Source organism: Mastomys coucha, unplaced genomic scaffold (genome assembly GCF_008632895.1).
Source record: "Mastomys coucha isolate ucsf_1 unplaced genomic scaffold, UCSF_Mcou_1 pScaffold22, whole genome shotgun sequence".
In the NCBI taxonomy this organism is placed as follows: domain Eukaryota; kingdom Metazoa; phylum Chordata; class Mammalia; order Rodentia; family Muridae; genus Mastomys; species Mastomys coucha.
Window position 1 is genome coordinate 267,312,897 of NW_022196905.1, and position 11,373 is coordinate 267,324,269.

The 11,373-nt window shown below is 41.4% G+C and overlaps 1 protein-coding gene across 1 annotated transcript in view; it reads left to right on the forward strand.

Moving 5' to 3' along the window:
* The first annotated feature begins 315 nt into the window (after positions 1–315).
* The window catches only part of Itgb1 (integrin subunit beta 1), a 48,908-nt gene continuing 37,850 nt past the window's right edge, over positions 316–11,373 (forward strand). Inside the window, exon 1 of the mRNA XM_031341887.1 lies at positions 316–620. The gene's annotated coding sequence lies outside the window, so the exon portion shown is untranslated. The remainder of the gene's footprint in view (positions 621–11,373) is intronic.

Here is an 11,373-nt window from a genome sequence, read left to right on the forward strand (position 1 = left end):
CACAGCAGGGGTTGGAGTGGGAGTCTGCAATCTTAGGGTGACGGGGAGGGTCCGAGTGCTGCCTGCAGAACACCCCATCCTTCTTGCCCCTCAGCTCACAGAGAGGTCTGGCTCGGGATCCCAGGGACGGGACCCAGACCGCGGCTGGGCTTTCCCGCCCGGCGGCCAGGGACCTCGGTGGTTCAGCGCCGCACCCTAGGCAGAAAGCGCCGAAGGACCGAGCTCCTTTGTCTGCACCCTGCCCCACCTTCCTTCTTCCTGCCGCCTCCCCCTCCCTTGCAGGCGCGGCTGACGCGGCGCGGAGGAATGTGTTTCCGGAGGGAAAGAAAAGCCGGGCAGCCCGGGAGAAAGAGCTTCGCGGCGGGGGGCGGGGCCGAGCTGCTTCCTCAGGGACGGGCGGGACGAGACTCCGCCCACTCACCGACAAGCCGCTGAGACCGGCGGAGCGGCCGAGGCCCGCTGACGCTACCCGAGACCCTCCGAGAAGCCGAGGCCCGCCGACGCCGGCCCGAGACCCTCCGAAGGGCCGAGGTCCCCGCCGACACCGACCCGAGACCCTCCGAGAGGCGGAACGCCGCGGAGCCCGGGCCGCCCGCGTGTCGGGCGGGCGCTGAGAAAAGGTAAGGCCGCGGGCGTGTGGACGTGCGGGCGTGGGCTCCGGGCCACTAGGGCTAACGAGGAGTGTGTCTGCGGCCTGGGCCGGGCGGAGTCCACTTTTAGGGACCGCGGCGCAGGGCCTCGGTCGAGCTGCGGCTCCCCGCCCCGCCTGGCCTTGTCTAAGGGAGAGTCGCGAGCCCGGTCTGTCACACCGGGGCGTGGCGGGGCAAGGGTGGATATAACAGGGATCTCGGTGCCGCTGACCTCAGAGGGGTTCCGTCCGTCGGTGCCCAGTGGGCGCCTTTCCCGAGCGCGGCGCGCGACCCTGGGAACCAGGCCGCGGCGCCCGTGATCCGCGCGCGAGGCGGTGCCCACCCGAGGCCTCGTGTAGTGTGGCTGCCTGCCCTTTCTCGTGCCTCCTAGTGACAGGCTGGGTTAATGACCGCGCTGATCCCCGAAAATGCCACAGTGAATTTGAACTTTTAATTTGAAACCTAGTAGTACTCAGGGGTAAAACGAGTAATAAATTATACTATTTCCGTTTCCTCCTCTTTAAAAGAGAAAAGGAGTTCTTACTTTAATGATAGTAATTCTTGTGACGCGAGGGTCAGACCCAGCTCCCAGCTTGGGTTTACATGTACTGACCTCACTGCAGAACCCTGATCCTGATCCTGATCCTGATCCGTGGTGGTACTGAGATTGCTTATCTCATTTTACAAGTGAAAAAAAAAAAACGATTTTAAGTAATTTGGAGAGTTCATGGGCTCACCTCCAGAGCCTGTGCTTGAACTTTTAAGTAACCTTAGTAATGTAAAATAAAGAAGGCATTATATAGGGCAAGAAGAATCCTGGGCAAAGCCAGTCTGGACTTTGTAGTAAGATCTTGCCTCAAAAAAAGAAAAGGACACAGTAGGTAGTGAAATGTAAAACCACAACGTAGACAACAGTGCTTCATATAACTTTTCTTTGCTCCTGGCTACGTTAAAAAAAAAAATCTGCAAACTTCTCAGAATGTTTTGGTAGTATTAGGAAGGTTTCCTGGATATGCCATTCCACTTGGGTATGAAGAGGGTAGTATGACTATGGTTTTTTTTTTTTTTTTTTTTTTTTTTTTTTTTTTTTTTTTGTTGTTGTTGTTGTTGTTTTTGGTGGTGGCTGTTGCTTGCATAGGACAGAAATAAATGTTAGATGAATTTGGATTAGATTTCTTTTTTAAAGCACACACAGCCGTTCAGGAGGTCATATCCTAGATAACCTATAGAATGGACTAAGAAATTTTAGTTGAAAGTTACCTCTTGCATACTGATGGACATCAAGGCCGGATGGGAAGGACTGGTGTGAGAATCTTAGTATGATATGATATCCATGTGTATGAGGAATTTTGACTCATTCAACTATGGTTTATGACCAAAGATGATAGAATGACAAATAGAAAACAGATGAAACACTGGTCACTGGTATATTGTATATAGGCACTTGGGGGAGAGTAGGAGATGCTAGGATGCTGGTTCTCATGTGAGTAGAAAGCAATTTTGAGCTTATCTGTTGAGTTTACAGGTCTACAGTTGAAGAATCTGTTGTTGAGGACATGGAGTTCAGTATTAAGGTGGTTTCTTTAATTTTAATTTATAATTATTTGCATGTGGGGATGTATGCATGTGTGGAGGTCAGAGGATACATTTGTGAGGTCTCTTTTTCTTCCACTGTCATGTAGATTGCTGGGATTGAATTCAGGTTACCCAGCTTGGGTAAGCATTTTCATGTGTTGAGCTATCTCCCCGTTTGAGGTTGTTTCCTTTTTTTAAGGCTTTCATTTGTTTATTTTATGTGTGTGCGTATTTGCCTGCTTCTAAGTTTGCTCTGTGTGTGTGCAGCACCTGTGGAGGCCAGAGGTGGGGGGTCAGATCCCCTGGAACAGGATCCACAGGAGGCTGTTAGCTGGTATGTGGGTACTAGCAATAGAACCTAGGTCCTCTGGAAGAGCAGGCAGTACTCTTAATCACTGAGCATCTGTCTCCCCCCAGCTCCCAGGTTGTTTACAATCTTCAGTATTCTGTACAGCAAAAGTATAGAATCAACAAAGTTGAAAAATAATTGGATTTAGTACTTTTAACACCAGTTGTCTTTAATTTTATGGACAGCCTAATTTGAATCTGTTCTGAATCAACATCAGTTAAATGAAAATGTAGTTCTGTATTGATTAGCTCCATGAACACTGCTCACCTCTCCTCACTGTTTATTATTAGGACAATTAACTAACTTGACGGATGTTTGTCCAGAATGCTTTCTGCCTAATGTAGTTCCTTTACTGTTCAGCATTTTTCTAACAGAGACCCATCCCCTGGTTTACAGATAGAGAGGGAGGTGTGTATCATAGTATGTTGTCTGGAGAAAATAATTTTATTAGTGTTCTGTAAATGCATGAGTACTAGTATTAGTACCTCTGTTACCAGAGTGATGAGATAAGCATGTTGAAACTAGTAAAAATTTCAGAGGATTGTTTTTTTTTCTCAGAATTTAAATGTAAAATTTTTGATGTGTAAATAAGCCCAGTTGATTTGAAGATTCATTATGGAGGGACTCCAAGATTATATTCTGTGAATATGTTAAAATAAGCTTTTCCCATTTGTCTGCAAATTAGTGAGTTTCAGAGTTGATTAGTGTTTTCTATTGTATTACTGTTTATTGGGACTTTGGTTATAGGTTCTCAGATTTTTTTAATTATGTGTCAAATAGTTGGTAATCACATAAAAGAGAGTAATCGAGTCTTCTGGATCAGACCTAAGGCAGTAGCAGTAGACAGTCTCAGCAGTGGGAAGCGTCCTGAGGCTAAAGGGCAGCCCGCAAGATTCTGACGCCTTAGAAATGGAGGGAGGCAGGTGAGAGCAGTGTACCTCACTTTCAGGAGCTGTGTGAAAAAGAATAAAACTGTACTTTGTGAGTTTTTCACAGGTTTTTTTTTCTTCTTCTTCTTCTTTTTTTAGATTTACTTTATTTATTTTATGTGTATGAGTACATGAGTACACTGTAGCTGTACAGATGGCCGTGAGCTATCATGTGTGTGGCTGCTGGGAATTGAACTCAGGACCTCTGCTGGCCCCGCTCGCTCTGGCATAATATACTGTAGCTGTCTTCAGACGCACCAGAAGAGGGTGTCAGATCTCATTACGGGTGGTTGTAAGCCACCATGTGGTTGCTGAGATCTGAACTCTGGACCTTCAGAAGAGCAGTCGGTGCTCTTACCTGCTGAGCCATCTCTCCAGCCCCCAATTTTTCAGTTTGAGAACTTTATTTGTGTGTGTGTGGCTTTAGAAGATAAGGACAATTATCTTTACCAGTGTGTCTAGCAGGTATATCATCATAAAATGTATACATGAGAAAAGAGGCTCCTTCAAGTTTACATCATATGAGAGCAGACAAACGAGCGCACATATCTGTATGAACATAAATGCATGTACATATTAAATATTACAAATATAAATTTATAGAAATAGAAGCACATATGTTTATGCATAAATGGGTTTCTAACCCAAGGGATATGTAAAATAACTCAATAGGCTGTAAGGAAGAGTATAAGCATTTTATAAGAGCATTCTCTGTTTATAGCTTTTAAAAGTTCAGCATATTTATCATGTATAATGTTATTGTATTGCTATAAAATGTGTATTTTAATTTATAAATAATGGGCACATGGCTAATCCAGTTTTTTTCTGGTGACAGAGATGAAACTCAAAAAGCTTATAGATCCCAAGTGGTAGCCAGAATTATGCTGTTTAGGAGGGAGAATTGGTGAGCAGAGGTTCATGTTGAGGGGAATAGAAAGGTGAATGGCCAGGTGGTGCATTTACCCAGGGAGGCAGTGCTACTACAAGATCTACCATGCTGAGTTTTTTTTAAAGGTGACTATGGGGCCTAGAGTTTGGGAATTTTGCATCTGTCAATGCTGGTTGATAGTGTAGGCTGCAATGAAAACACCAGAGTGTAGAGTAGAGAAGGCTCTTGAGAGGAGTAGGGAAAGCCGTTCACTTTCCCAGTTTCTTTAAACTTTTGGTTCCTTGACCGACCATTTTAGAGAGCTAGGAATTTGGGGGGGGGGCTGTTCCAGCAATTAGCATGTTTAAATTTAAGACTACTTTGTTTTTCACAGCCATTTCCCCAGAGCAGTGATCAGAGCCCCAGTTTGAGGAGAGGCTTCACATGGGAAACCTGGCTTTCTGTGCCAGGTGCTGAACCTGGATTACTATGACATTGGTGCACCACTCCCTAGGGCTTTGGTTTCACATCTGCACTGTTGCTCTCACTTTGAGATAAGAGGTAGTGGCTGTCTGATCTAAGTGCTGCAGAGTACAATTTTTGTTTTTTCATGAGAAACCATTTTCTTTAAATTAAAAAGATACTTTAAATTACGTGTAGGTATGATGTTTTCATATGACTTTGTACACATGAGTGCAAGTTCCTCTAGAGGCCAGGGGCTTTAGATTTCCTAGAGGTGGAGTTATAGAAGGTTGTGAGCCACCTAATAGTTCTGGGAACTGAACTTGGGTTGTTTGGAAGAGCAGTAAGTGTTCTTGACTGTTGAGCCCTCTTTTGCTCTGAGGAGCCATTTTGTGTCATTATGAGAAAGTATAGATGCTGTGCAATTGACACTGGGAAGAATCTGTGCCAGGGCTGATTAGTCATGTTTGTTACTGGCTACTCTTTGTCAGGGTGTCTTTAGTTGTACATTGCATTGTAGCTCGTCAATGTACTGAGTGGTCATCACTACAAAGACGAGCTCAGTGAATGTAATCCAGGGGTCTGCTCGTCTTTGATTTTGAATAAATTTCCTAGTTGGGACAATTGTGTTCCACTCAGGAAAACATGACAAAGAATAGTTTATACAGTGTAACATTCCAGATGATACGCTCAGTTTTTTGAGGAAAAGGTCAGCAGTGGTTTAAGTGGTTTTGGAAGGCTTGGTGGAGAAGATGAGATCTGAGTGAGGATTGAGCTGACCTAAGTAAGGTGTGGATGACTTGAAAGATGTAGTTAAAAGATAGAAGAGGAAAAGAAACAAGTAAAAGTCATAAAGGTAGAAGAAAATTTGCATTGCATTTTGCTTAAGGAATGTAGTTTCAAGTGGAAGGGTGAAAATATTTACATGCAAATTCTGGTATTTGCCATTAGAAGCACAGAACATATTCACAGTCTAATGCTTATTGAATGTTAAATTTCATACTCTGAAATTAGAATGCAAATAGCTTTCTAATGCCTCTAGTATTTTATAGTTACATATGATTTATTTTATTATTTTTGACCCTTCTTAGAGGTCAGTATTTGATTATTAAGATATTGAAGTTTGTTGGACATCAGTGGGAGGAGAGGCCCTCGGGCCTGAGGGTGTTTAATGCCCCAGTGTAGGGGAATGCCAGGGCAGGAGGACGAGTGGGTGGTTGGGGAGCACCCTCATAGAGGCAGGGGGAGGGGAATGGGATGGGGGGATTTCTGAAGGGGAGACCTGGAAAAGGGAAAACATTTGAAATGTAAATAAAGAAAATATCCAATCCAAAAAAAAAAAAAAGGATATTGAAGTTTGAAACTACATTTAGTAGTCTAATGTTACATTTGGGAAATGTAATAAAATACAGTAGGCATGAGTTATCCTTATTAAAGTATGGAAGCATGGCTTTAAAGAACTGAGGTGTCTCTTGGGATAGAGTCTGTGTTTATCTTTGCAGGGCCCAGGGTTCAGTCTCTAGCACAGAACAACAAAACAAGTTGAGAAACACATATTAAAGAGTTATCCAGATCCCGATCCAGATCCATCAGGGTCTTATTTTATCCTTCCCCAAATTCTGAAATAGGTGCCACTCCTAGCCTAGTCTTGAGTCAAGTGAGAAATGAAGTAACTTCTCTGTAGTTTGATTTTTTTTTTTTTAACATTAACTTATTTATGTGTGAGTACACTGTTGCTGTCTTGAGACACAGCAGAAGAGAACATCTAATCCTGTTAGAGATAGTTGTGAGCCACCATGTAGTTGCTGGGAATTGAACTCAGGACCTTTGGAAAAGAAGTCAGTGCTTTTAACCTCTGAGTCATCTCTCCAGCCCTGTAGTTTGATTTTTAAACATTTGTTGTATAAAGTATGCCTGGGTTGTGCTTGTTCCATCCACACCAGGGTGAGAGAAGGAAGATAGGATAAAAGGGTGGTGATCAAAATGAACTTTATCAAGAAAAATATTTTGGAAACCAGTAGATAAGATTATGCAATATAGAAATGTAACTCAGGATTCCTCCTAATTGAAATTACGTATAGAGAAAATGCTTTTGATACCATTAACAGGTAGTTAGCCTTCTTTTTTAAAGATTTATTTATTCTTATGTGTATGTGTGGATGTGAACTGTGTGTGTGTGTGTGTGTGTGTGTGTGTGTGTGTGTGTGTGTGTCTGCCAGCAGAGGCTATAAGAGGGTGTTGGGATTCTCTGGACCTGGGTTTACATGTGGTTGTAAGCTGCCAGGTATGAATACTGGGATCAGGACTTAATTGCTCTGCAAGAGCAGCAAGTGCTCTTAAGCACTGAACCTTTCTCTCTAGCGCCCAAGTGGTTAACTTTTGCAAGATCTCTTACATTTGGTAACAAAGTAAATTTTGTTAACTGAAACATTTGATAATTCACCTTTTCCTCATTCATAGGGAAAAACAAACAAAAAAAAAAACAGAAATGAAGGGAGATAAAAATTGCATATATAGAAAGTATAAAGGGACAGCTTACTAGGTTAGTTTGTAAAGTCTCATTTGCTAGGTAATAAAGATGATAGTAGATGGTGCTGGGAAGCAGTTTTTTTTTTCTCTCACTGTAGACTAGCTGTTAATAGTTTGGTTTTATAGATTTTCTTAAAATGTTTTATTTTCAAAATTCATCTGTAGTCATACTTTTTGGGCTGCTTTATTGGGTTCTTATATCTACTACCCTTCTCCACCCTAGTCCCTTTCAAGCCCCCTAACTCTAGGTAGTCGAGAAAGAAGGTTAGAGGGGGAAAGGGGCATAGACCTCTTTAGACTACTTCCTGCTAAATAAGGGCATCAAGTTCTTCTGGGCAAGTCCAATCTTCATGGTTAGAATATGTCTAGCCAGCAACCAGAAATCCAGGATCCAGGAACCAGCAATCCAACAATAGCAAAAACAGCAGCAGAACCAGCAGCTGCCACCACAGGCTCTTGGGGCACTCACATTTACACTCTCTCAAGAGTCCCCAGAATTCCAAACATAGACTATTTACAGCTGGCAAAAACACACTTCTAGAGCAAGAGAGAAATCATAGTTAGTGGCTGTGGACAATCTGAAGCAGTCCCATATCACACACCTGGGATTAAAACAAAAACATGTTCACATAACATTACTTGGTTTTTAAAGAAACCAAAATTCTCACTCCATCCGTCCTTTGGCAGTCATTAGATTAACTTTGTAGTGTCTGATTTGAATTCGACACTTGCCCATGGGGCTGCCCTTCTCTCAGGTGAGGGTAGTGGAACTGTCACCACACATTCTGTCATGTTGGCTGTTCCTTTCCTTTGGTAGTTTGTACTTTGTGTGACACCTCAGGTTTGATATTGTTTTGTTGATTATATTCCTGGAGTTCATGAATTTTGAAGAGGACATTGATATTCTTATTTTCCTTGGGGTGGTGGAATCATCAGTAGTCATGAATTGTAGGTTTGATGTATCATCATATATTTTTTTTAAGGCATCTATTTGTGTTGTGAGTGAACTGTTTTTAAAGATCAGATTTTCTTGTAATCTTTGGATCAAACTTATTAATTTATTATTATTACTATTATTGTTATTATTATTTACTGTAGCATAACCAACCTAGAACTCACTGTAAAGAACAGGCTAGCCTCAAACTTGTAGAAATCCTTACTTCAGCTTCAAAGTACTGGGGTTACAACATGAACCACTGCACTCAGCTTCAAACAAAAACCTTCATTGTAGGAGTTTATTAGGCTCAGACAAATGTTTGATTGGCTAGAATGGGTTTTCATTGACTTCTTCAAAAGTCTTTTGTTTGCAGTCAGGGTAGAGTTTTGGCTGGCATTTAGGAAGCTGTCTAGGGAGACTGTTGTGTACTAATAGGATGGTAGGCTGCAGTGAGGTGCTACTAACATTCCCATCCTAAATTACCTAGCCTCTTTTTTCTGTCACTGCTGGCTGGTTTTTTTGTTTCAACTTGACATAAGTTAGAGTTATCAGAGAGGAAGGAGCCTCAGCTGAGAAAATGCCTCCTCCATGAGATCCAGCAGTAAGGCATTTTCTCAATAAGTGATCAGTGGGGGAGGGCTCAGCCTGTGGTGGGTGGTGTCATTCCTGGGCTGGTTGTCCTAGGTTCTATAAGAAAGCAGGCTGAGCAAGCCATGGGAAGCAAGCCAGTAAGCAACACCTTTCCATGGTCTCTGCATAACTCCTGCCTCCAAGTTAGGATTATGAACACACACCATTGATACCCAGCTTTTAACACAGTTGCTAGGGATTTGAATTGAGGTCTTCATACTTGTCTGTAGCAAGTAACTTTGCAGACTGAGAAGTCTCCCTAATTTTAAAGTCATTTTCCTTTTAAGAGTAACTGATTTCTACAAAAATAGTATAGGTTGAGCATCCTTTATCTGAAAAATTTAAATGGTCCAGATGTAAATCTCTGAACATCAACATGACACAAAGAATTCTGCACCTAATTGTCCCTTCAGGGGTCAGTGGTATGCAGGTATTATTCAGCTGAATACTTAATACTCAATACAGGCATGTAAGTTACATATTAAACATAAGGGGATTTTACATTTAGACCCAGGTCTAAGATATTTCACTATATGTAGCTATTTCAAAATCTGAAAAAAGTCCTGTACTTTTGTTCCTATGCAATTTGAATAAGGGATACTTAATCTGTATATATCAAGCTTTAAAATATTTCATTTGTAAAGGGAGTATACATCTTTAATCTCAGAACTTGAGAAGCAGAGGAAACCAGATCTTCGTGGGTCTGAGACCAGCCTGATCTACATAGAGAGTTCCAGGTCAGTAAGGGCTTTGTAATGAGACCCTTGTCTTAGTAAAAGGAAATACCAGATGAGTTATTTATATTTTATTAAAAAATTAAGTGTTTAAAAGTTCAGAAGGGCTTAAGTATGGGTAAAGAGAAGTTTACTCTGAAGATTAAAATAGTTGTAAAAATGTGGGGCTGTTTCTTACTAAGTGGACTATTTATAAGCTATCCTTAAGAATATTTTGCTCAGGGATGAATTATGCCACCTTAGATAAAAATTGAATATGCTTTTAAAAATCTTAATGAGATGCTTTTGTGGGAATAAGATACAAAACCAGTATCTATTTATAAATTAAGATAACTTGTTGGCCTCCATTTACTTTCAATGTTTATTAAATAAACTCATAAAACATTATAAGCCTTTTTTTTTCATTTCTGTGGTCTGAGTCAATTCTAACTCTAGATCATTACAAAATAGTGGCTAAGTAGGCCTTCAAAAAATATACTTAATGAAGCTCAGAATAAGGCTGTAGCTTCTGAGTTCAGAATTTCAGGTGACAGTTTCATCTGTTCACTTACTTAACCCCTTCCGATTCTTCATCTGTAAAGCAGAGATTGTCTTCCTTCTGAGCTCCTGAGTAATGTCAGAGGACAAGGTCATATTCTTTAATGTATTCCAGCATAGCATCTTGAGCATTATCTTTTTCCCTTTCCTTTCCTGCCTCCAAACCTTCCCATATACTCTTTAAATTTCTAGTCTCTTTTTCTAACTGATTGATGTTGCATGCATATATGTGCACTATATATATGTATATATTCCTGAATATAACTTGAGTTTGTATAATGTTACATGTGTGTATATTTTCAGGGCTGATTGTTTGGCACTGGACAGCCAGTGCGTGTGTTCTTCTCTGGGGAGAGGACTAACTTTCCCGGTCCCAGCTTTCCTTAGTTGCCTATAGTTCTGGGCTTTTCTCAGTCCAGTTTGGCATGTCCATTAGTGTCATCCTCGTTCAGCTCATGTTTGGGCATTCACGTTGGAGAGGCTTCATGGATGTAGCTTCTGATCTTACTAGGAGACACAAGCTAACAGCAAATGTTCTGATCTTCTGGCTCTTACTGTCTTTCTGCTTCTCTTCCTCAATGCTCCTGAACTTTAGGTGTGTTTTATAGATGTATCCATTGGGTCTGGGCTCCACGACTCTGCATTTTGAGTTTTTGTGGTTTTCTGTAGTGGTCTTGGTTGCAAAGGGAAGTTTCCTTGGTGAGGGATGAAGGCTGCACTTAATCTGTGCATATAAGGACAGACATTTATAGATTGTTCTTAGTGATTATGGTGGTTCTCCATCAATTACTATGACTTCACAAGAACTGAGTACTTAGCTAGATTGCCAGTAGCAAGCATGGTTTCTCTCTTGTTGAGACGGTGTTATGTTCAATTAGACAATTATTTCCAGTTAGACAGTAACCATCCAGGTTATCTCCATGGTGTCATGCTGTTTGTTGTGGTTTGTAGACATCACAGCTGGGTAGGACTCTTGCTTTCTTCCCTCTTTTGGAAGCTCGAATGGTGCTTTTTGGTACCATGGAATATGTGCATATCTTTAACTCCAGCCTGTCTCCTGAGATCCACATTTGTTCCTCAACCACTTACCTGTAGATGTGTTTGTGTTTGCGTTTCCTCATTGCTATTGTGGTGTACATTTTGACACAATGAACTTCCTTTTTTTTTTTTTTTTTTTTTTTTTTTTTTTTTTTT